Source organism: Antechinus flavipes, chromosome 2 (assembly GCF_016432865.1).
Source record: "Antechinus flavipes isolate AdamAnt ecotype Samford, QLD, Australia chromosome 2, AdamAnt_v2, whole genome shotgun sequence".
NCBI classification, from domain to species: Eukaryota; Metazoa; Chordata; class Mammalia; order Dasyuromorphia; family Dasyuridae; genus Antechinus; species Antechinus flavipes.
This window is the reverse complement of record NC_067399.1, coordinates 402,813,066-402,838,616: the sequence shown is the minus strand read 5'-3', so window position 1 is coordinate 402,838,616 and position 25,551 is coordinate 402,813,066.

The following is a 25,551-nucleotide window of genomic DNA, read 5'->3' as shown; positions in this document are numbered from 1 at the left end:
AATGTTGAAGAATTGTCAACATATATGTTTTGCAAAACAAAAAGCTTTAATGAAGAAAGAAAAAAAGGCTATTCAGCTAAAATGAGTATTATCTTTCTTGGAAGAAGATGGACATTAAATGGTACAAGTGAATTTAATTTACTTCTGATGAAAAAAAAAAAAAGATTTGAACAAAAAATTTTATCTCCAAATACAGAACTCAAGAGAAGCATAAAAAGGAAGGAGAATCATAAGAAGGTAAAAAGGAAACAAAAACTACATTTCTGTTATGGGTATACTTGTTGAGAGAATATGGGTATAATTCTATTTTATTATGATAATATGGAAAAGAAAGTAGAGATGCAAAGGGGAATGTACTTGAAAAAGAGGAAAAATGAGGCAAAAATAAGGGAAATTAGATTTCACAAAGAGGAAAAGAAAAACTATTATAATTAAGGGAAAGAAGGGAGGAGGATGAACATTGTATAAATTTTACTCTCATCAGATTTAGCTCAAAGAGAGAATATCAGACATATTTGGTTTTACGAAGAAACTGGCCTCACCTTATAGGAAAGTGGGGGAGAAAATGGAAAAGAAAGGGGAAGGCTAATAGAAGGCAAAAGAGAAGTAGAAGGGGGAAGATGTAAAAAAAGGAAGAGGGGCTCTAAAGGGAAAGGGCTGTTTGAGGGAAGTAGTGATCAGGTACAAAATACTGGGAAGAAGGGAAAGGGGGAAAGAAAAAGAGGAGCATAACTTGGGATAAATAAGATGGCAGAAAATACAGAATTAGTTCTTTTAACTGTAAATGTGAATGGGATGAACTCTCCCATAAAATGAAAACAGATAGCAGACTAGAATAAAAGCCAGAATCCTACAATGTGTTGTTTACAAGAAACACATTTAAAGCAGAGTAATACCTACAGAGTAAAGGTAAAAGGCTGGAGCAGAATCTATTGTGCTTCATGTGGATTAAAAAAAGCAGAAATTGATTGAATTAAAAGAGATAAGTAAGGAAACCATATTTTGCTAAAGGATACCATAGATGATGAAGTAATATCAATACTAAATATATATGCACAAAGTTGTATGGCATCCAAATTCCTAGAGGAAAGTTAAGAGAGCTGCAAGAAGAAATAGACAGCAACACCATACTAGTGGGGGATCTCAACCTTGCTATCTCAGAACTAAATAAATCAAATCACAAAATAAATAAAAAAGAAGTTAAGGAGATAAATAAAATTTTAGAAAAGTTCGATATGATAGATCTTTAGAGAAAATTCAATGGAGTTAGAAAGTCATATACGTTTTCCTTGATGCTTCAAGGAACCTATACAAAAATTGACCATATACGAGGGCATAAAAACCTCAAAATCAAATGCAGAATGGCAGAAATAGTAATTGCAGATTTTTCAGATCATGATGCAATAAGATTAACATGTAATAATGGGCCAGGGAAAAATAGACAAAAATTAATTGGAAACTAAATAATCTGGTCCTAAAGAATGAATGAGTGAAACAACAAATAATTTTATCCAAGTGACTAATAATAATGAGACAGCATATTAAAATTTATGGGATGCAGCCAAAGCACTTCTTAGGGGAAGTTTTATATCTCTAGATGCTTACTTGCATAAAATAGGGAAAAAGAAGACCAGTGAATTGGGCATGCAACTAAAAAAAAGCTAAAAAAAAATTAACTTCCCAAGTAAATAACAAATTTGAAATTCTGAAAACAAAAGGGGAGATTTAAAAAGTGATAATTACAAAACTAGTGTACTAACAAAAAAAACTCTGAGATGGTTTTATGAAAAAGACAAGACAGATATACCTTTAGTTAATTTGATCAGAAAAAAGAAGAAAGTCAAAGTGTAGTATCAAAAATGAAAAAGAAAAAAACTTTACAACAAAGAAGAGAAAATTGGACCAATAATTAGGGACTACTCTGTAGAACTATTTGCCAATAAATATGAAAATCTAAGTGAAATGGATGCATATTTACAAAAATATGGAATACCTTGATTAACAGAGGAGGAAACAAGTTACTTAAATAGTTCCATTTTAGAAAAAAGAAATTGAACAAGCTATTATTCAACTCCCTAAAAAAAATAATTCACAACCTTTGCAAAGTTGCAGGATACAAAATAAATCCATATAACTCACCAGCATTTTCATATATTATATATAATATATGTATATATTATATATAATATTTATATGTTATCCACAAGTCTGAGAAAGTCCAGTAGCAAGAGATACAAAGAGAAATTCCATGTAAAATGAATGTAGATAATATGAAATATTTGGGAGTCTACCTCCCAAGGGAAAGTCAGAAAGTATATGAACACAGTTACAAAACACTTTCCACACAAATGAAGTCAGCTCTAATCTCTTGGAAAAATATCAAGTACTCATGCGTACACTGATCTAATACAATAAAAATGACAATACTGTCTAAATTATTCTATTTATTCAGTGCTATGCCAATCAAACTCCCAAGAAATTATTTCACAGAGTTAGAAAAAATAATAACAAAATTCATCTGGAAGAACAAAAGGTTAAAAATTTTAAGGAAATTAATGAAACAAAATGCAAATGAAGGTGGCCTAGCTTTATGAGACCTAATCCTATATTATAAAGCAGTAGTCATCAAAACAATTTGGTATTGGTTAAGAAATAGAGTAGGTGATCAGTGGAATAGATTAGGGTCACAGGACAAAATAATCAATGACTATTGTAATCTACTATTTAACAAGCCCAAATACCCCAGCTTTTGGAATAAGAACTCACTATTTCAAAAAAAAAAAAAAAAAAACTGCTTGGAAAATTTGAAACTGGTATGACAGAAACTTGATATTGACTCACACCTAACATCATATACCAAGATAAAGTTGAAATGAGTTCATGATTTACACATAATGAGTGATATTATAAGCAAATTAGAAGAACAAACAATAGTTTAATCTCAGATCTGTTGAGAAGGAAGGGATTTGTGGCCAAAGAAGAACTTGAGTACATTAATGAATGCAAAATGACTAATTTGGATTAAGTTAAAAAGTTTTTGTAGAAACAGAACTAATGCAGAAAAAAATTAGAAGGGAAACAATAAACTAGGAATTTTTTTTTTTTTACATTCACGGGTTCTGATAAAGGCTTCATTTCTAAAACATATAGAGAATTGAATCAAATTTATAAGAATTTAAACCATTCTCCAATTGATCAATAGTCAGAAGAAATGAACAAATAATTTTCAGGAAAAGAAATTAAAAACATTTCTAGTTATATGAAAAGGTACTCTTAATCATTGTTGATTAGAGAAATGCAAATTAAGACAACTCTGCAGTACCACTATATACCTCTCAGTTTGACTAACATGACAGGAAAAAATGATGAGTGTTGAAGAGGTTGGAGAGGAAAACTGGGACACTAGCACATTGGTGGTGGAGTTGTGAACTGATTATATCATTCTGGAGAGCCATTTGGAACTCATCCAATGAGCAATCAAAATGTGCATATCCTTTGAACCAGAAGTGCTTCTAGTGGGCTTATATCCCAGACAGATCTTAAAGCAGGGAAAAAGGACCCACATGTGCAAAAATGTTTGTAGCAGCCCCTTTTGTATTGGCAAGAAACTGGAAACTGAGTAGATGCCCATAAATTGGAGAATGGCTATACAAGTTATGTTATATGAATATCATGGAATATTGTTGTTCTATAAGAAATGATCAGCAGGATGATTTCAGATAGGCTTGGAAAGACTTACATGACCTGATGCTAAGTGAAATGAGCAGAATCAGGAGATCATTATATATGGCAACAGCAAGATTATATGATGATCAATTCTGAGAGACAAGACTTTTGTCAAAATGAGGCGATTCAGACCAGTTCCCTTGGTCTTGTGATAAAGAAACCTGTCTTCACCCAGAGAGAGGAATGTGGAAATTGAATATGGAGCAGAACATAGCATTTTCACTCCTTTTGTTGTTGTTTGCTTGCACTTTGTTTTCTATTTCATTTTTTCCCATTTGGATATGATTTTTATTGTGCAGTATGATATTTGTGGAAATATGTATGGAAGAATTGTTTAACATATATTGGATCACTTGCTGACTGGGGGAGGAGGGGAAGGGAGGGAAAAATTAGAACACAGGGTTTTATAGGGGTGAATGTCGAAAATTATCCATGTATATATTTTGAAAATGAAAAGATATAATTAAAAAATAATTCCTCCAGATTTGACTGATTTAGGTGACTAAAGGTTCAGGCTATTAATATCACCTTTTGGTCCTCTAAGTACAAAATAGTCATAAAGAACTGCAGAATTGCTGTGATGTTTAACTAGTGCTAAATAATGAACTGTTCAGGTCAAGGTCAAGCTGAATTAAATCAAGTTGTCCTCAATGCCTATCTTTGTTTAAAATGCTTCTTCTGTTATGATTTCAAAAGTGATTTCACTTTTGTTAATTTTTGAACGATGTAAGAATGGCTAATTTTGTTCTGATAATAAATCTAAACTATTGAGGGATTAGAATGAGACAGAACCAGCATGAAATTAGGAATGATTAAGAACAAACCTAGGGTACTTAGTAAGATTAAGTGTATTGTTTTAAGCCTGATCTATTCCAGTTTTCAAGCTAAGTTATCTTTTGTTCCTTTCTTAAACTTTGTTGAACTATAACATTAGAATTTTTGTTCACTGAAAAATAAAACTTTGGAGAACAAAGTGAGCTCTAAATGCAGTGAAAACTTCTTAATGTGGTATTAAGTGAAGCACATTACATAAGGATTCAAGGTGTGAACAATAATGATAATAAATTAAATAAATTTCCAGCTATGTTATTGAACTTATGATGACCAAGTAGGAAGTAGAATATTCTGGTATATTTTCAAGGAAAACTCCTATAATATTTGCTTTTATATCAGACATACTCTCCATTAACTTTACATTCATCTCATAAGCTATGTTGTAATTCCAATACTTTATAGATTTTAAAAAACTTTTGTAAAATATCTTAAGATGATACTATAATGTGTTGCTTTTAAAAAATGTTGTAACTTTGAAATAAACTTCTAATTTGCTTTTAAAAATAAAAATACACAGTCATGGTATCTGGGAAGCAGAAGAGATTTAAAAAGTCATCTTGTCCAGTCTCCTAAATAATACTTGGATTCTCTATAGAAAAAAAAAAAAAAAAAACCTAGATCTAGGCTGATTGAAGTGCAGATACTGCCAAATCCACAAACCATAAGCCCTGGGTGAACTTAAGCTTTCAGATCCAGAAGGAAGGAAGGAAGAAGAACACTTTAAATGAGCATTTCTGGGGCTCAAGTTAAGGCTCTGGGGAGAAGAGAATAGACAAAAGTGTGAGGCCAAGGAACAGGGACCACACCCTGCCTTGGATTATAGATCATTAGAGGAACCTAGAGATCAAAGGCCACCAGACTGAGTTCAGTAATCACAGCATGGAAAAACCTAAAGATTACCTTAGTACTAAAGTTCAACTCTAACATAAAGTTAATGACAAAAAATAAGCTATTAAAAATTGACTAAGCTAAAATGAAAGAACCTTGTTAGAATTCTTACAATATGCTAAGTCACTGGAATTGATAGAGACAATAATTATGCAGAATCCCCCCCAAGAAACCTATTTCCAGAGAACAATATATTTTAGAGAAGAACATTACATTTTGGCACCCAATGTGGGGCCAAGAACCTTTATCTGTGATCTAGAAATTAGGGTGAGTACAACAAGGAAATTTTGTTAAAGGGCTAAAATTGTATTTCAGCTAAAATGGGACAGATGTTTAGAAAACAGCCTTCTGTTTCTCTCCAAGAAAAATGTGTAGAGCGCATTGTCAGGGTTATGAAAAACCAAGGTTTCATTATAATTTGGGAGCAGATCACTGAACTTTTCACAAACTGTACAGTGAACATCTCCTTAACTCTCTATTGAAAAAGAATTGGATCTAGAGGAATGGATATTAGTAGGAGAGCAATTGTGTCAGTTCTAAAATAAAAACAGATCTGACTCAATTTCCAAAGACATACTTAATACATATAATTTAATGCAACTGGCTTTAGGAAACTATATAAATTATAGAATAAGGAAAAAGAAGAAAGAACAGGAGTGTGGTGCCAACTAAAGCAGGTGAAAAGGATGAAGAATTAGATAAGAATGAAGTTAAGTACAATTCTGAGTGTGGCATTTCACAACAGGAGCATTTCCCTTCCCCTGACCTACTTCCCTCAATTAACCCTTCATGGGTGGAGGGAGAAGGAGGAGGGGGAGACGCAGTGACAGAAACGGAATCACCTATTAAGCAGCCTATGACAAGATTACAAAAAGCACTGGTCAAGGCAAAAAATGAAGGACAGGATGTATCTGATTTTATAAATGCATACCCTGTGATTGAAGAGCTTCATCTTTCAGGTCAAAGGAGAAAATATAGTCCTTTTGATTTGAAAAAATCAAGGATTTGAAAAAGGGTTGTGCTCTTTATGGGGCTACATCATCTTATGTGAAGATGTTACTAGATAATTTGTCTTATGAAATCCTAACCCCTAGTGATTTCTAGTGATTGGAAATCCATAGCAAGGACATGTTTAGAACCTGGACAAAACTTGTTGTGGCTTTCGGAATATCCTGAATTATATAGGATTCAAGCCAGATGCAATAGGCAAAAAGAAATTAATGTACGTCACTTTTGACCAACTAGTGGATTAAGGTCAGTATGGAGAGAATTCAGAACAGATTAATTACCCCACAATAGCTTATGAATAGATTGCCACTGCTGCAACAAAAGCTTGAGGTTCCCTCCCCAGACAAAAAGATCCAGGGGAAGCCTTCACAAAAATAGAGCAAGGTCTCAATTAACCCTTTGTGGAATTTGGGAGACATTTGCAAACAGCTGTCACAAGAACATTGGAGAAAATGCAGCTACAGAAATAATGACCAGATATCTGGCTAAGGAAAATGCCGATGAGGTTTGCAGAAGAATTATATGGGGATTGCACAAAGATGCTCCTTTAGAGGAGACCATAAGATGCTGTGCTCACAGTAGGCACAAATGCTTATTATACCCAGACTATGATGAACATAGAAAGACATGGGCCCTCTTGGCAAGGGACTTCTAGAGAAAATCATCAATGTTTTCAGTGTGGAAAATTAGGACGTCTAAAAGTTCAGTGTAGATATGGAGATAGAGTGAGAAGGCAGGCTTAGCAAAGACCTAAAACCCTATGTCCAAAATGCAACTGAGGCTTCCACTGGGTCTCAGAGGGTAGATTGACCCAGGGAAATGAAAGGGGGGCCCATCTTCAGGGCCCCAGGGGGGCAAGATGCCAGCTGAGGTTACACCCAGAGAGTCTTTAGAAATTCAATATTAAGACATGATCCATCAGCCAAAAGGCAATCAGATGTAAGAAAGGGATTAAACAATCTATCAGCCAAGAAGCAATTAGAGGGGAAAAAAGGATTGCAATTAGGAAAAATAGAGTTGTATGCAGTAGGGACTACTGAGATATTCCCTGGAGAGGTTAAATCTGTTCCTGTTTGGCCTATGGATTTCTTGCCTCCAGGCACAGTAGACTTGAGCATTTCACCTCCTGAGAGTGCTTACAAAACACTGTTCATCCATACACTAATGTGGGAAACTGGAGAATGTGTAATGAATATCCCAGTCATTCACACAGGTAGACAACATGTGACGTATCAACCAGGAGAAGTAATAGCAGCATCAGGTTTACTATTACATACCCGTAATAGGCAACCTGATGATAGTTGCCCAGATTCTGACTCCAAGCAGCAGAATCCAGGGATATTCTACACTGCAGCTGTGACACCTGACTGACCTATGCTCACTATTTATATAAATGGAATACCATTAGAGGGAGTGGTAGACACGGGTGCAGATCATACAGTCATTAGAGATGCCAACTGGCCCAGTAACTGGCCAAAGATTAAGGTAGACATCTACATGTTTGGTGTAGAAGGATCAATAGCAACAGAAGTTAGTGCTCCCCTATGAGATGGACATTTGAAAATGAAACAGGAGTTTTTACTCCTTTTGTGGTTGAAAAAATCCCCATCAATCTGTGAGGAAGAGACATTTTACAGCAGATAGGATTACAATTAAGTACTTTGGCTTTTTAAGTAGGGCTGCTGTTGAAGGTCTGCCTACACTCTCACTGGTTCCTATTCAGTGGAAAACTGATACACCAGTGTGGGTAGAACGGTTGCCCTTAACAAGTGATAAAATTCAGGCCTTAATAGATATAGTGCAAGAGCAACTTGACCAAGGACACTTACAACCTTCTCTAAGTCCTTGGAATTCACCAGTATTTATTGCACAAAAGAAATCTGGAAAATGGAGGATGTTGACTGATTTAAGAAGAGTAAATGAACAAATGGAAATTATGGGCACTTTTCAGCCTGGACTTCCATCTCCTATTCAGTTGCCTAGAGAATGGCCTCTTTGGGTTATAGACCTTAAGGATTGTTTCTATTCTATCCCTCTAGATAAGGAGAATATGAAAACATTTGCCTTTTCAGTGCCCGGCTTAATTTAGCTGAGCCTTTTAAAAGATATAAATGGACAGTTTTGCCACAGGGAATGAAAAATAGCCCAACTATGTGCTAAATGTATGTTGCTGCTGCTCTTACTCCAGTAAGAAAAACATTTCCAAAAGTAATATTGTTACATTAGGTGGATGATATTTTGGCGTGTGCACCCGAGGAACAAATGTTAGAAGCATGTCTACAAAATACCATAGAAACACTAAGAAACTAAAAATTGCATATAGCTACAGAAAAAATTCAAAGGCATGCTCCTTTTCAATATTTAGGATATGAAGTATATCCTAAGGCACTTACAGTACAAAAGCTTTCTTTAAGAACAGAGAAGTTGGACACCTTAAATGATTTCCAAAAATTAATAAGAGATATCCAATAGATGTGTCCAGTGTTAGGCTTAACTACCAATCAATTGCAACCATTACATGACATTTTAAGGGGAGACACTGCTTTAAACTCACCACACCAGCTTACAAAAGAAGCACAAGAGGCTTTGAAAGAAGTTGAACTGGTTTTATCCAATATGGTTGAAAGAGTAACTAAAAATCCCTTGGTAATATTAGTTTTTGCTACAAAAGAGGCACTCGCAGCAGTCCTTCATCAAGGGTACAGTGTGATAGAGTGGGTGAACCTCCCAGCACAACCAGAACAAAGCCTTACTCCTTACCCAGTGTTTGTGGCTAGAATTTTATTAAAGGCTATTAAGCAAGTAGTACAATTTTCTGGGATAAGACCTGACAAAATATACACATTTTATACTAATGCACAACTTAATGTTTGCTATAAAACCATCCCAGAGTGGCAAATTTTATTGACCATGGCTCCAAATTTTGCACATGGGTCTCCATTAAAGATAACCAGACTATTACATAATTGACAATGAATTTTTGAAGAAAAGATTTCTAAGGTTCCTCTTAAAGGACTAAATATCTTTACAGATGCATTCAAATAAAATATTTGTGCTGTATACTCTCATGATTTAACCATAAAGAGAGTAGTCAGAATTCGTTTTCAGTCCACTCAGCAAAATGAATTATATGCAATCATGCTAGCTTTTCCTTATTATCCAGGAGATAAAAATATAATATCTGATTCAGCCTATTCAGTAGATGTGGTACAAAGAATTGCCATAGCCCAAATAAAATTTGCAGCTTCTAATATTTATCAGATCTTTAAGGAACTTCAAGAGCAAGTGAGAAAGCATTCAGGTAAGCTTTATATCTTACATGTCCACTCACATAGTGGACTTCCAGATCCTATTTTTGATGGTAATTCAAAGGCAGATAGCCTTTTAACTATGTTGGTCAGTACTCCTTTATTTCAGGAAGCCCAGGAATCTCATTCTAAATACCATCAGGTTACTTGAGCTTTGTGTTTGCAATTTGGAATAACAAGAGAGGAAGCAAGGAGCATAGTAAAAACCTGTACAGCTTGCCTTCCTTTCCACACTCCTACATTGCCTCCAGGGAAGAACCCTCATGGTTTGAGACTCAGTGAAATTTAATAAATGGATGTGACCCATTATAAATCTTTTGGTTATCTGTCTTTTATCCATGTTGTAATAGACACCTTTTCAGGATTTACTTTTGCAATACCAGCAGCAAAAGACAGAGCCTGAGTGATCACTGAATTCCTTATAAAAGCATTTGCTATTATGGGTGTGCCACAAGCAATAAAAACAGATAATGGGCCTACATATGCTTCTAAATATTTTGCATATTTTTATGCACAGTATAAGATTTTACATACCACTGGCATACCCTTTAATCCTCAAGGACAGGCAACAGTAGAGAGGAGAAAGGGAGACATTAAGAGACTCCTCCAAAAACAAAAGAAAGGGGGAGCCATAGGTAATCCTAGAGAACATCTAAATTTAATTCTCTATACCATTAATTTTTTAAATTTTTGATAAAGATGCACTGGCATTGTGAAATCATCACAAGCCCCCAAATGCTTCTTGAAAGAACTTAAAATACTTTTAAAATTAAATAAAAGGTGTTGAGGAAAAAATTATGGAAAAAATAAAAGTAATGAATGAAAATTATGAAAATAAAGTCAGTAATTTGGAAAAAGAGATTCACAAACCTGAAAACATGATTCCTTAAAAATTAGAACTCGGCAAGAGACACATAATGAATTCATAGACAACAGGAAACAATAAAACATAATCTAGAGAATGAAAAAATAGAAGAGAAAATAAAATGTCTAATTAAAAAAAGAACTGACCTGGAAAAAAGACCAAGCAGAAACATATAAAAGTATTTGGACTACCTTAAAGTTACAATTTAAAAAAAAAGAGTTTAGATCTAATATTTCAAAAAAAACTATTACAAAAATTGCTCTGAAGTTTTAGAACTAGAGAATAAAATAAAAATTGAAAAAAATCCACCAACAATCATCTGAAAAAGATGCCCAAATGAAAATTCATGGGAATATTATAACTAAGTTTTGAAATTGCTACTTCAAAGAGAAAATATTTCAAGCAACTAGAAAGAAACAATTTCAATATTATGGAGCTATTATCAGAATATTTAGCAGCTTCTACATTAAAAGGTTGAAGGGTATAAAATATGATATGCTAAAGAGCAAAGGAGCTGAATTTATATCCAATAATAACCTACCCAGGAAAGCTTAGTGTAATCAAGTAAGAAAAAAAATTAATGAATTAAAGAAATTAAAATTTTTTAATCTTGAGGAAAATATCAGAGTTTTAACAGAAAATTGGCCTACAAAAATAAATAAAAACATAAGGAGATTATCATTGAGGATCATTTATAAAGTATTTAATAAGATCAAACTATTTATTTCTTAAATTGAACAACATTATCTGTAATTTTTAATGATGTTTTCATTGTACACATACATATAGAGCATATACAAAAGACTAGGGTTGAGTTGAATATTATGGGAGTATCCCAAAAAATAATATTGGACAGGGAGAAATAAAATTGAGCAATTATCTCATAGAAATGGAGCATAAATAGAAAAAAGTGTTAGAGTAAAAGATATGAGGGGTTGGAGGGCTGGCAGTGGTTAAACCTTATTTTTATGAGAATTGGGGTAAGAAGGAATAACATAAGTCTAGAAGTTTATAAAAATCTGCTTAGCTTATAGAGAATAAAAAGGGTTAGGGGACAAGATAGGGGAGAGAATCCTGGGAATGCAGATTAAAAAGAGTAGAGCAAGGGAAAAAGAAGAGGTAAGATTATTGTGTCAGTGATCAGAAGTAAATTAGATATCTGAGGAGAGATAAGGTGAAAGAGAGGAAGAGCAGGATAAGTAGTAAAGAAAATGGGAGGGAGGGAAACATACAACTAGTAATTATAACTTTGAATGTGAATAGAATGGATTTACCTGCAAAATAAAAAGAGACATCAGAACTGATCAAAAGCCAAAATCCAGCAATATACTGTTTAGAAAAAACACATTTAAAATTGAGAGACACACATGAAAAAAAAAAAAGCATTGTGGTAAATTCATTATGTTTCAGCTGATGAAAAAAAAAAAAGCAGAAGTTAGCAATCATTATCTCAGACAAAGTTAGAGTTAAAATAGAAAGAGATAAAAAGTGAAACTTCATTGTTAAAAGGTATTGTAAATAATGAAGTAATATCAATACTAAATCTATATATTCCAAATATTATAGCATTCAAATTTTTAAAGAAAAAGCTAAATGAATTATAGGAAAAATAGATAGCAAAATTTTAATAGTGGGAGAATGTTAATATTTATTTCTGCAACTAAATAAATCTAACAAAAAATAAATAAGAAATAAAGGGAATGAATAGAATTTTACCTAAGCTGAATATGATAGATATATGGAGAGAATTGAATGGGAATAGAAAAGAATTTCCTGGAGCAGCTAGATGGTGCAATGAAAACAGTGACAGTCCTAAAGTCAGGAGGCCCTGAATTTAAATCTGGCCTTAGACACTTAATATTTCCTAGCTGTGTGATCGTGGGCAAGTCACTTAACTTCAATTGCCTCAGGGCAAAAAAGAATATGCCTTTTTCTCAGTAGCACATGGTTTCTTTATAAAAACTGGCCATATATTAGAGTACAGAAGCTTTACTGTACAGGCAGAAAATCAGAAATATTAAATTTGTCCTTTTCAAATTATAATGCAATAAAATTATGATTAATAAGGACAATAGAAACATATCAAAATTAAAGATCAAATATCTTAATCATAAAGGATAAGATCATAAATAACAAATCATAGAAACAACAAATAATTTTATTAAAAATGATTACAATGAGACAAAATGCCAAACCTATGGGATGCAGTAAAAGCAGTAATCAAGGGAAAATTTATATCTCTAAATGCTTACACCAATAAAATTGAGAAAGAGCAGATCAAAGAATTGGGTATGCAACAAAGAAAAAGCTAGAAAAAGAACAAATTGAAAATATTCAATTAAATACCAGATTAGAAATTCTAAAAATTAATTGTGATATTTATAAAATTTAAAGTGAGAAAAGTATTGAATTAATAAATAAAAATAGATGTTGATTTTATAATAAAACAATAAAATTGATAAATCATTGATATAAAATATTATTTAAAAAAAGAAGAAAGCAAAATCACTAGCTTTTAATTAATTAATTAGTAATTAAAATAGTGAATATACCAGGAATAAAGATGATTTTGAAGTGATTTTACTGTTATTTTGACCAATTATAAATCAATAAATTTCACCAATTAAGTGAAGAGGGAGAATATTCACAAAACTATAAATTGCCCAGAATTACAAAAAGGGAATAGAATATCTAAATATGAATATTTTAGAATAAGTAATTGAACAAGGAATGAATGAGCATCATAAGAGAAAAGTATCAAGGACAGAAAGATTTACAAGTGAATTCTACCAAACTTTTAAAACTCAACTACATTCAATTTAAAATAAATTATTTGGAATAATAGGCAAGAAGAAGTCCTTTTTATTGAAGCTTTTTATTTCCAAAACATATGCATGGATAATTTTTCAACATGACCCTTAAAAAACTGTGTTCCAAATTTTCCCTGCTTTACCCCACCCCATCCCCTAATCCAATATATGTTAATCATGATAAAATGTTAAATCCAATATATGCATACATAGTTATACAATTATTTTGTTGCACAAAAAAAAAATCAAATCAAAAAGGGAAAAATGAGAAAGAAAACAAAATGCAAGCAAACAACAACAAAAAGAAGTAAAATGTTATGTTGTGATCAACTCTCAGTCCTCTCTCTGAGTGTAGATAGCTCTCTTCATCATAAGATCACTGGAACTGGCCTGAATCACTTCATTATTGAAAAGAGCCTCTTCCATCAGAATGGATCATCATATAATCTTGTTGTTGTTGTGTACAATGATCTCCTGATTCTGCATATTTAATTTAGCATCAGTTCATGTAAGTCTCTCCAAGCCTCACTGAAATCATCGTGCTAATTGTTTCTTATAGAACAATAATATTTGATAACATTCATATATCATAACTTATTCAGCCATTCTCCAACTGATGGACATCCATTCACTTTCCGGTTTCTTGTCACTACAAAATGGGCAGCCACAAATATTTTTGCACATGTGAGTCCCTTTTCCCTCCTTTATGATCTCTTTGGAGGATAAGCCCAGTAGAAACACTTGCTATATCAAAGAGTATGGACAATTTGAAACCCCTTTGGGCATAATTTCAAATTGTTCTCTAGAATAGTGTCATTAGTTTACAACTCCATCAACAATGTATGAGCATCCCAATTTTCCAGCATCCCCTGTAAAATTGGTCATTATCTTTTCCTGTCATCTTAGCCAATCTGAGAGGTGTTACAGTGGTGCACTATACTTTACACTATTTTCATATTGTACACTGTCTTAATTTGACAGAAGACCTTTTCTTTATATGAAAGTCATATGACTAGATGTGATTTTACTAGAGCTCCTTTTTCTTATATGAAAGTCATATAATTCATATGATTAGAAATGGTTTTAATTTCTTCATCTGAAAACAGTCTGTTCATATCCTTTGACCATTTATTAATAATAGAATGGCTTGAATTTTTTTATAATAACTTTTTATTGACAGAACTATGCCTGGGTAATTTTTTTACAACATTATCCCTTGCACTCATTTCTGTTCTGACTTTTCCCCTCCCTCCCTTCACCCCCTCCCCCAGATGGCAAGCAGTCCTATACATGTTTAATATGTCACTGTATATCTTAGATACAATATATGTGTGCAGAACCAAAATTCTCTTGTTGCACAGGAAGAATTGGATTCAGAAGGTAAAAAATAGCCTGGGAAGAAAAACAAAAATGCAAACAATTTACATTCATTTCCCAGTGTTATTTCTTTGGGTGTAGCTGCTTCTGTCCATCATTTATCCATAATTGAAACTGAGTTAGATCTCTTTGTTGAAGAAATCCACTTCCATCAGAATATATCCTCATACAGTATCGTTGTTGAAGTATATAATGATCTCCTCGTTCTGCTCATTTCACTTAGCATCAGTTCATGTAAGTCTCTCCAAGCCTCTCTGTATTCATCCTGCTGGTCATTTCTTAGAGAACAATAATATTCTATAACATTCATATACCACAATTTACCCAGCCATTCTCCAATTTATGGGCATCCATTCATTTTCCAGTTTCTAGCCACTACAAACAGGGCTGCCACAAACATTTTGGCATATACAGGTCCCTTTTCCTTCTTTAGTACCTCTTTGGGGTATAAGCCCAGTAGAAACATTGCTGAATCAAAAGGTATGCACAGTTTGATAACTTTTTGAGCATAGTTCCAGAATGGCTTGGAATGGCTTGAATTCTTATAAATTTGAGGCAATTCTCTATATATTTTAGAAATAAAGACTTTAGCAGAATCTTTAAAGTTAAAAAAAAAGTTTTCCCAGTATATTGCTTGCCTTCTTATATTGTCTTCATTGGTTTTATTTCTACAAAACCTTTTTAATATAATATAATCAAAATTATCCTGCATTTAGTAATGTGTTACTGTTCTTTTTTTTTTTTTTTGCCACAGATTCCTTCCTTCTCTATAGATCTGGGAAGTAAACTATCTTTTGTTCTTCTAATTTGCCTATAATATCACTCTTTTTTATTAAAGTTTTTTGTTACAAAACATAGGCATGGGTAATTTTTCAACATTGACCCTTGAAAAACCTTTTGTTCCAAAATTTCCCCTACTTCCCCCCATGCCCTCCCCTAGCTAGAAGGTAGTCCAATACTTGATAAATATATTAAAATATATTGTTGTTGCTGTGCATAATGATCTCCTGGTTCTGTTTATTTCACTTAGCATCAGTTCATGTAAGTCTCTCCAGGCCTCTCTGAAATCATCCTGCTGATGGTTTCTTACAGAACAATAATATTTCATAACATTCACATACTGTAATTTATTCAACCATTCTCTAAATGATGGGCATACACTCAGTTTTCAGCTTCTTGCCAGTACAAAAAGGCCTGCCACAAACATTTTTGCACAGGTGGATCCCTTTCCCTTCTTTGAGATCTCTTGGGGATATAAGCCAAGTAGAAACACTGCTGGGTCAAAAGGTATGCACAGTTTGTTAACTTTTTGAGCATAGTTCCAAATTGCTCTCCAGAATGATTGGATTCGTTAAAACTTCCACCAACACTGTATTAGTGTCCTAGTTTTCCCACAACCCCTCCAACATTGTTCATCATTTTTTCCTGTCATCTTTGCCAATCTGACAGGTGTGTAGTGGTATCTCAGAGTTAACTTAATGTGCCTTTCTCTGATCAATAGTGATTTGGAAAACCTTTTCATTTGACTACAAATAGTTTCAATTTCTTCATCTGAAAATTGTCTGTTCATATCCTTTGGCCATTTATCAATTGGAGAATGACTTGAATTCTTATAAATTTGAATCATATTTTAGAAATGAGGCCTTTATTAGAAGCTTTATATAGAACCTTTGAACATAAAAATGTTTTTCCCAGTTTATTGTTTCCCTTCGAATGTTTGTTTGTACAAAAACTTTTTAATTACTATAATCAAAATTATCTATTTTGTAATCAATAATGATCTTTAGTTCTTCTTTATTCACAAATTCCTTCTTTCTCCACAGATCTGAGAGAGAAACTATCCTATGTTCTTCTAATTTGTTTATAATATTATTCTTAATGTCTACATCATGAACCCATTTCAACCTTATCTTGGTATATGGTGTTAGATGTGAGTCACTGTCTAGTTTCTGTCACACTAGTTTCCAATTTTCCCAGCAATTTTTGTCAAATAGTGAATTCTTATTTCAAAAGCTGGAGTTTGGGGGTTTGTCAAATACTAGATTGTTATAGGCATATTTTGTTCTGTGAACTTAATCTGTTCTACTGATTAACTGCTCTATTGCTTAGCCAGTACCAAATGATTTTGATAATCACTATTTTATAATATAGTTTTAGATCTGGTACAGCTAGGTCACCTTCATTTGCTTTTCTTTTAATTAATTCCGTTGAAATTCTTGACCTTTTGTACTTCCAGATGAATTTTGTTGTTATTTTTTCTAGGTCAGTAAAAGTTTCTTGGGAGTTTGATTGGAGTTTGATTGGTATAGCACTAAATAAATAGATTAATTTATATAGTGTTAATGGGCCAGAACTCTGAAACAAGGATTCTTACAAGGTAGTTATCTAGTTTAGCATGATGTTTAATAGTTCTCTCATTCAGTACATGTACTTAGTACTTAATATAGTTCAACAAGATTCACACCTGTGATAATGGAGTATATAACAGCCAGCAAGAACTAGAAGAGATTCATTTTCCATCTTCATCAGCCTTGTGGTGGCTGGTCTGTCCTCTTGGATTTTCTCCACTGAAACCAAGACTCCAGAAGGCTTTTAAGAAAGCTAATGGGGCCCCAGGAAAGGAGAAAAGATTTTGAAAGAGATAATACAGGATTTGGACTTTAACCCCTTCCTACTATTGGGTGATTACTTAACTGAAAAGAAGGCTGCCTCCAAGACCTCAAGAAAACCGAATTTTGGCATACGAATGTGCAACTAAGAACCTACTTCAGTGACCCAGAAATTAGGGTAAGTACAAAAATAGACAAGAAGGAAACTTTGTAAAGGGCTAAACTAATGTTTCAGACGAAATGGGACAAATGTTAGAAAACAGCCTTTTTTTCCACTTCCTGGATCAAAAGCATAGTTAAATTCATTAAAAGCTGAAGTTTTATTGTAACCTGGGAGCAAATCATTGAACTTTTAGAAATGTTACAATACATATCTCCTTGGTTCTCTAAGGAAAAAGAATTAGATCCAGATGAGTGGAAATTAATAGGAAAGAAACTAAGTGAATATTACAATGATAATGGCCCCAATTCAGTTTCTAAAGAAACATTTTATACATATAACTTAATACAATTGGCTTTAGGAAAATATATAAGTTATAGAATAAGGAAAAAGAAGAAAGAACAGGAAGGGGAGGATGCTGACAAACTAGGTGAAAAGGATGAAGGATTAGACAAGAAAGAATTTAAGTATGATTCTGATGAAATTAAGGAGTATGGTATTCCCCAGCAGGAACCATTAGAGCATTCCCCAACCCCTTATCTACCCCACTCAATTAACCCTTCATGGGTGGAGGGAGAAGGAGGAAGGGGAGGGGCAGTAACACTATCAGCATCATCCATGCAGGAGCTTTGTCCACCCCCTATGACAAAAGTATAAAAGGCACCAGTTAAAGCTAAGAACATTACAAGGTATTATTGTCATTTTTTACATATTTTCTCAACTTATCCAAGAGCACTTGATGTTTTTCCAGTTGCTTAGATCTGATTTATTTGTATGAAAAATGTTTTGTAGTTATGCTCATATAGTTCCTGACCTTGGCTTGGCAGAGAGATTCCGAAATATTTTATCCTATCAACAGTTATTATAAATAGAATTTCTCTTTATATCTCTTGCTGTTGGTTTTTTGTTAGTAATGTATAAAAATGCTGATGATTTATGTGGATTTATTTTGTATCTTTCAACTTTGCTAAAGTTGCGGGATTACTTCTGATAGATTTTTAGTTGATTCTCTATGGTTCTCGAGTATACCATCATATCTTCTTCAAAGAGTGAGAATTTGATTTTCTTATTACTTACTCTAATTCCTTTAATCTCTTTTTCTTCTCATTGCCAAAGTTAGCATTTCTAATACAAAATAATGATGATAGGTGACAATCTTGTTTTATCCCTGATCTTATTGGGAATGGATCCAGTTTATCCCCATTACATATGGGGTTTGCTCCTAGTTTTCAATAGATGCTACTGACCATTTTAAGGAAAAGTCCACTTATTCTTTTAGTCTCTAGTGTTTTTAATAGGACTAGTGTTGGATTTTATCAAATGCTTTTTCTGCATCTATTGAGATAATCATATGGTTTTTGTTAATTAAGTTATTGATATAGTCAATAATGCTAATAGTTTTCCTAATATAGAACTGACCCTGCATTCCTAGTATAAATCCTTCTTAGTTGTGATATTTTATCCTGGGGATGATTTTCTGTAATCTCTTTGCTAATATTTTACTTAAGATTTTTCATCAATACTCATTAAGGAGATTGGTCTATAAGTTTCCTTGTCTGTTTTCATCCTATTTGGTTTAGGTATCAGTACTATGTCTCTGTCATAAAAGGAATTTGGTAGGACTCCTTCATTCCCTATTTTTTCAAATAGTTTATATAGTTTTGGAGTTATTTGTTCTTTAAATGGTTGCTACATTCATATATAAATCCATCTGATCCTGGGGATTTTTTCTTTGGAAGTTGATTCATAGCTTGTTTTATTTCTTTTTCTAAAATGGGACTATTTAAGTAATTTATTTACTCTTCTGTTAATCTGGGCAATCTATATTTTTGAAGCTATTCCTCCATTTCACTTAGGTTATCAAATTTATTGGCATAAAATTGGGCAAAACAACTCCTAATTATTGCTCTAATTTCCTCTTCATTGATGGAAAGTCTTTTCATAAAACCAACTCTTAGTTTTATTTATTAATTCAATACTTTTTTATTTTTAATTTTGTTGCTCTCTCTTTTTATTTTTAGAATTTCAAAGTTGATATTTGATTGAGGGGTTTTAATTTGTTTTTTTCCTAGCTTTTTAAGTTACATTCACAATTCATTCATCTTCTCCTTCCTTATTTTATGCAAGTAAGCATCTAAAGAAATAAAATTCCCCCTTATTGCTGCTTTGGCTGCATCCCACAAATTTTGTTAAGTTGCTTCTTTATTGTCATTCTCTTGGATGAAATTATAGATCATGTATATGATTTGCTATTTCACTCATTCATTCTTTAGGATGAGATTATTTAGTTTCCAATTACTTTTTGATCTGCCTTTTATTGAATGTAATTTTTATTGCATTGTGATCTGAAAAAAATACATTTATTCTTTCTGCCTTTCTGCATTTGATTTTGAGATCTTTATCTGCTAATATAGGGTCAATTTTTGTATAGGTTCATGTACTGCAAAGAAGAGAGTGTACTCATTTCTGTCTCCATTCAATTTTCTCAAAAGATTTATCATGCCTAATTTTTCTAGTTTTTTTTTTTTTTTTTTTTTTTTTTTTTTTTTTTTTACCAATTTAACTTATTTCTTATTTATTTTGTGGTTTGATTTATCTAGTTCTGAGAGTGCAAGGTTGAGATCTCCCACTATTATACTTTTACTATCTATTTTTTCTTGCACTCTCTTAACTTTTCCTTTAGGTATTTACATACTATGCCACTTGGTCCATATGCTTTAATATCACTTCATTATCTATGGTACATTTCAGCAAGATATAGTTTCCTTCCTTAAGCAATTATTTTCTTTTTCCATTTCATAAATTCTGTTTTCCTGGGAGTTCTTTACCTTTTTCAGTTCACAAATTCTGTTTTCCTGGAGTTCTTTGTCTTTTCCATTTCACATATGCTGTTTTTCAGGGAATTGTTTTCTTTTTTCACTTTATTCAATCTATCTTTTAATGAGTTATATGTCTTTTCCAAACACCAAACACTAAAACACTAAAGTTTTCCTTTCCTTTCCCATTTTTTTTTTCTTCTAGCTCTCCTTTCAGAACCTTTTTAATTTCTTTCAGGAGAGCCATGTGTGGTGAGGACCAGGTTATATCACATGTTGGAGCTTCATCTAGAGACAGTCTGCTTTTAATCTCCTCAGGTTTTGAAATCTGTTATTCTCTTTCATAATATAATCTATCTATAGTTAAGAATTTGCTTTATTTTTTTAGTAATAAAAAAGTTGAAATCTGCTTTTAGGGCAAGGAAGACTTTCCATATTTCCTCTACAGGCACAAAGAAGTGGCAGTAGCTTTGCTGGAATTGTGCTGATTCACTCTGAGTGCTAGGTGGATGTGGCCAGGTCCTGTGAGACTGCACCACACTCAGGTCTGCACAATGTGCTCTGGCCTAGATGCTCTGCCTCCCTTCTTGCACCTGGCTATCTCCTATGCCCTTTTTCTGGAGATCTTTGAAATTATCTTCTCCTGGTATTTTGCTGCACTCCAAATATCCATGGATTCTACCACTTTCAGAGGCTGGATGTATAATTAATGTAAGGATAGTAAGAGAGCTCAGAAAGAAAATTGTGTTCTCTTTGCTATCTTGGCTCCATCCCCCAAATCTCAACTTTTAAGAAAAAAAGGAGTAAAAAAGCAAAAAGAACTCTGACCATAGATAGTTTTTATGGTGAAAAACAACAGATTTCAAACCCTTGAGGAGATTAAAGGCAGATTGTCTGTAGATGAAGCACCAAAGGGTGATATAAATTAATCATCTCCATACAAGTCTTTCCTAGAAGAAATTATTTTTAAAAATCTTAAAAGATAGCTGGAAGAAAAATGGGGAAAGGAAACAAGAAATTATCTGAAGAAAATTTACTACAAAATAGACTTGGTGAAATGGAAGCATTTAGAGTTGGAAAAAAATGGAAAAAGAAAACAACACCCTGAAAAACAGAATTTGTGAAATGGAAAAAGAAAATAACTGCTTAAAAAGCAGAATTTGTGAAATGGAAAAAAAAATCTATAAAACAAAACAACTCATTTAAAAATTCTATTGGACAAATACAAAAGGAAGTAAAAAAAGGAAATGAAGAAAATAATTCTTTTTTTTCTGTTATTCTTATTTTATTTTATTATAGCTTTTTATTTACAAGATATATGCATGGATAATTTTTCAGCATTGATAATTGCAAAACCTTTTGTTCCATTTTTTTCCCCTTCCATCCCCCCATCACCTCACCCAGATGGCAGTTTGACCAATACATATAAAATATGTTAAAGTATAAGTTAAATACAATATATGTGTACATGTCCATACAGTTATTTTGCTGAACAAAAAGAATCAGACTTTGAAATACTGTACAATTAGCCTGTGAAGGAAACCAAAAATGCAGGTGGACAAAAATAGAAGGATTGGAAATGCTATGTAGTGGTTCATAGTCATATCCAAGAGTTCTTTCACTGGGTGTAGCTGATTCAATTCATTACTGCTCTATTGGACCTGATTTGGTTCATCACATTGTTGAAGAGGGCTACGTCCATCAGAATTGATCATCATTGTTGTTGAAGTATATAATGATCTCCTGGTCCTGCTCATTTCACTCAGCATCAGTTCATGCAAATTGCATGCAAAACTCATGCAAGTCTCTCCAGGTCTTTGTGAAATCATCCTGCTGGTCATTTCTTACAGAACAATAATATTCCATAATATTCATATACCACAATTTATTCAGCCATTCTCCAATTGATGGTCATTCACTCAGTTTCCAGTTTCTAGCCACTACAAAGAGGACTGCCACCAACATTTTTGCATATACAAGTCCCTTTCCCTTCTTTAAAATCTCTTTGGGATATAAGCCCAGTAGAAATACTGCTGTATCAAAGGGTTTGCACAGTTTGATAACTTTTTGACATAGTTCCAAATCACTCTCCAGAATGGCTGGATGTATTCACAATTCCACCAACAATGCATCAGTGTCCCAGTTTTCCCATATCTCCTCCCATATTCCTCATTATCTTTCCCTATCATTCTAGCCAATCTAATAGGTGTATAGTGGTATCTCAGAGATGTCTTAATTTGCATTTCTCTGATTAATAATGACTTTGACTTGGAGCATCTTTTCATATGGCTAGAAATCGTTCCAATTTCTTCATCTGAGAACTGTCTGTTCATATTCTTTGACTATTTACCAATTGGAGAATGGCTTGATTTCTTATAAATTAGAGTCAATGCTCTATATATTTTGGAAATGAGGCCTTTATCAGAACCTTTGACTGTGAAAATGTTTTCCCAGTTTATTGCTTCCTGAAGAAAATAATTCAATAAAAATTAGAACTGAACAAATGGAAATGAATGATTCAATGAGATATTAAGAATCAGTCAAGCAAAACAAAGAAAAATGAAAAAAATGTAAAATACCTACTTGTGAAAACAACTGACCTGTAAAATACATCTAGGAGAGACAATCTAAGGATCATTGGACTTCCTGAAAACCACAAGGAAAAAAAAAGGTCTTAGACACTAATTTTCAGAAAATCACCAAAGCCCAAATATTGTAGAATCAGCAGGTAAAATAGCCATTGGAAGAATTTACTGATCACCTCCTGAAATTTTGAGAGACCTCAAAATTAAAACTCCAAGGAATATGGTGACAATTTCAGAACTATTGGAAAAAGGAAAAATTGTTACAAGGAGCCAGAAAAGAAATTCAAATATTGAGGAGCCACAATAAGGATTACCCAGGACCTAGCAGCTTCCACCTTAAAGGATCAAAGGGCCTGAAATCTGATATTCCGAAAGACAAAGGAACTTGGAATGCAATCAAGAATGAATCCCTCTAAATGGAGCATTTTCTTTCATGATAGAAAATAGACATTCAATGAAACAGGTGACTTCCATTTATTTCTGATGAAAAGGCCAGAACTAAGCTAAAAAATTAATTTCCAAATATAGAACTCAAGAAAAAGGTAAAAAAGAAAAGAACTCTTGAAAGCTGTGTTTATCTTATGGGTATACATAGAGAGTGAATGTATAATTTGATTTTACTGTTATAATATAAAAAATAAATAAATTAGAGGTAGAAAAAACATTGTAGTAGAAAAAGTGGGAAGTAGATGTAAAATAAGGAAAATTACATCTCAGGAAGAGACAAAGGAAAATTATTATATTTGAGGAAAAGAAGAAAGGGAGATGAATATGGTATGAATTTTATTCTCATCAGATTTGGCTCAAAGAGAAAATATTACATTTGGTTTCACAGAGAAAGTTCTGTAAACGTATAGAGAAATGGGAGAGGAAAGGAGAAAATGGAAGTGGTAGACTAAAAAACAAATAGTAGGAGAAAAGTATAAGAAAGAGAGAAGGACTTAAAAGGGGAAGAGCTGCTTGAGGCACTTCTGGCTCATAAGTAAAATACTAAAGTGGAGGGGAAAAGGAAATAGAAAAGCATATTTTGGGGTTAATAAGAGCACATAAAAAATAGGTTTAGTAGTCTTCAGCATAAATGTGAATAGGGTGAACTCTCCCATAAAGCAGAAGCAGATAGCAGAGCAGATTAAAAGACAGAATCCCATAATATGTTGTTTACAAGAAATACATTTAAAGCAGAGTGATACTTATAAAGTAAAAAGTGACCATATGTTAGGACACAAAAATCTCAAAATTAAATGAAGGAAGGCAGAAATAAATGCATTGTTTTCAGATCACAATGCAATAAAAAATGCATTCAATAAAAGGTCAGAGAAAAATAGACCAAAAAGTAATTGGAAACTCAATAATCTCATTCTAAATAATGAATAGGTGAAACACAAATCATAGACACAATGAATAATTTCATCCAAGAAAATGACAATAATGAGACAACATACCAAAATTTGTAGGATGCAGCCAAAGAAACAATAAGGGGAAATTTTAGAGCTCTAGATACTTACTTGCATAAAATGATGAAAGAAAAAATCAATGAATTGGGCACAAAACTAAAAAAAGCTAGAAAAAGAACAAATTAAAATCCGGCAATCAAATACCAAACTTGAAATTCTAATAATAAAAGAAGAGATCAATAAAATTTAAAGAAAAATATCTATTGAGTTAATAAATAAAACTAAGAGTTGGTTTTATGAAAATAATTAACAAAATAGATAAAATTTTAATTTAATTAGAAAAAGAAAAGAGAAAAATCAAATCATTAATCTCAAAAATGGAAAGAGAGAACTTTCCACCAATGGAGAGGAAATTAGAAAAGCAATTAGGAATTACTTTGTCCAACTTTATGCTCAAAATTTTGATAACTTAAGAGAAATGGAGGAATAGCTTCAAAAAATATAGATTTCCCTGATTAACAGAAGAGGAAATAAATAAGTTAATCCTATTTTAGGAAAAAGAAATAGAACAAGCTATAAATCAACTCCTTAAGAAAAAATCTTCAGGATCAGATAGATTTACATGTGAATTCTACCAAACATTTAAAGAGCAATTAACTTCAATACTATACAAAGTATTTTTAAAAATAAGAAAAGAAGGACTACTACCAAATTCATTTTTTTGACACAGATATGGTACTGATAGCTAAACCAGGTAGGATGAAAACAGAAAGAAAATTATGCATCAATCTCTTTAATGAATATTGATGCAAAAATCTTAAATAAAATATTACTAAAGAGATTACAGAATGTCAGTCCCAGGATAATATACCAAGACCAAGGAGGATTTATGCCAGGAATGCAGGACAGATTCACTATTAGGAAAGCTATTAGCATAATTTATTATATCAATAACCAAATTAAGAAAAAACATATAATTATATCAATAAATGTAGAAAAAGCATTTGATAAAATATAACACTCATTCCCATTAAAATCACTAGAGAGTTTAGAAATAAATGGACTTTTACTTAAAATAGTCAGTAGCATCTATTTATAATCATAATCCAGTATCATATGTAATAGTGATAACCTGAAAGTATTCCCAATAAGAACAAGGATGAAATAAGGT